Below are 2,911 nucleotides of genomic sequence, written 5' to 3' on the forward strand. Positions count from 1 at the left end.
TCCCCGCCGGCCGCCCGGCAGCTCGGCGGCAGCACCGGGAACGCCCCGCCCCGGCGGGGAAACGGAACCGAAACCGAAACTTGGCGGGTGCCGCGGCAGCGGGAGGAGCCGCAGCGGGCGCGACCGCCCCCGTAGCGGTAAACCCGCAGCCCTGCCTGAGAACGCGTGAGCTGCCGGGCTGGGGGGGCTGCCGGGCTGGGGGGGCTGCCGGGTTTGGGGCGCTGCCGGGCTGGGGGGGGCTGCCGGGCTGGGGGGGCTGCCGGGTTTGGGGCGCTGTCGGGCTGGGGGCGCTGCCGGGCTGGGGGGGCTGCCGGGCTGGGGGCGCTGCCGGGTTTGGGGCGCTGCCGGGTCCCCCCGGCCGGCGGCAGGAGGGCGGAGGGCGGGCAGGGCACCGCGGGGTGCAGTGAGGAAAAGGCACCCGTTTGCCTTAATTACTCGTCTCGGCGAGTGACCCGCCCGTGTCCCTCCACAGCTTTCCGTGGGCTCAGAGACCTGCCCTGCTGCTCCCTGGATCCTGAGAGCCCGTGCGAAGCCGGGGGGCTGCCTGGCGGGGTGAAGCCGAGCACAGGTGAAATGGCCGCTTCAGGAATGTATCAACATCTGAAAGCCGTCTGCATCCATTCTTGGACAGTCTCTCCTACCGTCTGCTCAACCTCCCCCTTACCTTCAAAGACCCTGGAAGCTTCCCCCCGGGAAAGGCCACCCCACCTGCCCACCCCCCACGCTTTCTCACAGGAGTGGTGCACGCAGGCCCATCGTGATGGTGAAATCAGGGATGCCCGTGATGAAGTGGATCAAAACACCTAAGAGCCTTTTCACTGTATTCCTCGTAGCGTCCACTGATTCACTGAATTCAGTCTGCTCAAGAAAATGTAATGCTGCTGAACACTAAGCACAGATCTTGGCGGGGAACCCAACAAAAGACCCAAGAAGCACAACATGGATCCCCAGATTTATGCTGGCATCCACTGAAACACGGTGGAAAATTCACTACTGAGATGCCAGGAGCATTTAATGGAATACATTTGAATGGAGCAGCCTGTGGCGCACAAAAAGGCACACAGAAGTCCCTCGCGTGAAGAAAAAAGAATGTGGAGGAGCCATGGAAGCAAAGCAAGGTGACCCTGGGGCTTACAGTAGCTGACTTTCCCCCAGGGAGGTGCAACCCAGTCTGTGTTTCCCAGCCACCTCCCTACACCCACTATGGGACCTTATCTCCTTCCACAGTATGTAGGAAGGTCTTGAGATCTAGAAATGCAGAGCCAGAGCTGTGAGGCCAAAGCACGAGCTACAAAGCGACACTAGAGGTCCTTCTGCACCACAGTAAGAACTGTCTCCTCCTTGGGAGGAAAAACTCTGCTTGGAGATTGAAGAGATTGAAGAGGCTCAAATTAAGAGATTCGAGGGGAGGAAAGGAAACACGTTGATGTCCTTCTTCCTTTTGGAGCTACATCTTTCCTCCCACCAAACGGACCGTTGACAGTGACTTCATGTCAGAAAGGCTCGCTCTGGTAACCTGCTGCAGGTTCCTGAAACACCCTGTGGGCCTCTGCCCAAGGGGTATCAGGGCTGGTGATAGTCTGATCAACAGGAATCTGGGGGTCCGTGAGGGAGATGCCTGGCAACTAGCAGGAGACAGAGGAAAGAGGTGAACTGTGCAAAATGGATTTCATAGCTAGAACTGGATTTCACAGATGTCTGTTAATACTTTGTCCATTTCACCCCTGTTTGTGTGACTTACCCAGAAAAAAAAAAAACCCAACAAAAAACCACCACACAACAAAAACCACAAACCAAAAGCAAAAGCAAAACCCCAAATTCCCATGTGTCAAACCTTGCGCTTGGTGTACTGCTTGGTTATGAGGGCAGCCCTTTTCCCAAGAGAACAGCACAAAGCACATTCAGGGTGAGGGGAATGGAGAAATCCAAGGAAATGGCCGCAGTTGCCATGATGTCCCAGGTGGAATGTCCATCTCTTGGTGGGCCCCAGGGAGCCAAGGAAGCACGCAGTGGAAGCCCATTCCCACAGTGTCAGCAGCTGAACAGGCACAATCGGGTCAGTCCTTCCAGTGCAAATTTGGGAGCGTGGGGAACTGGCAGCCCCCCTCCACCAGTCTGTCTGACTCACAGCCCCCAGCTGCTCCACATGGGAAAGGACACAGTGATGCAGGGGCCACCCAGTAGGACACAACCTCTGACAACCCATACTGGGCAGTGCCGCATCCCCGCGTTTCGCAGCGAGGGACACCGATGCCTGCCATCCTTCCCTCTCGCAGTGCCCGCGGTGCTGGCCCAGCAGTACCGGGGCTGAGCATCGCCTCAGCCCGCACTGCTTGCCCGAGATGAAGCCCCACAGGTGCAGCCAGGCCCGGGGAGGGGGAATGAGCTTGAGGGCAGACGAGAGCCCCCTGCACGCCCCACCGCCCTCGGGGTCTAACAGCATTGCCATGCTTTGGGGCGCTGCACTTTCACAGCACCATCCCGACAGACTCAAGCAGCATCTCCCAGTGCTGCCCGAGGAATACTCCCAGTTTCTGCTGGTGACAACATCCCCCAGCCCCTCGGGGATCCCTCAGGAGCCGCCCGGGGGCAGGTGCGACAAGCCAAGGTGAACAAAGGCAGCGGGCGACAACGTTGTCCCAAGTATGTGGGCTTGAACCTGACAGCTGTGCTCCCCTCCCCGCTCCCGCTGGAGGCCGGCGGCTCGGGCGGTCACCGGGACCCTGCAGCCCCGCGGCTGGGGGCTGAGCCCGGCAGGGACGGGGGAACCGACGTGATGCCAGAGCTGCGGGGCAGCCGGGACGGCACCCCGAGGGCCGAGACCGCGCGAGGGCGGCGGCGCCCCGGTGCCGCCTCGGGGGCCGTGACCGCGGCCGTGACCGGGGCCGGGCCGGGGCCGGCGCCGCCGGGG

The sequence above is a fragment of the Falco naumanni genome, chromosome 1 (assembly GCF_017639655.2).
Source record: "Falco naumanni isolate bFalNau1 chromosome 1, bFalNau1.pat, whole genome shotgun sequence".
Lineage (NCBI taxonomy): Eukaryota > Metazoa > Chordata > Aves > Falconiformes > Falconidae > Falco > Falco naumanni.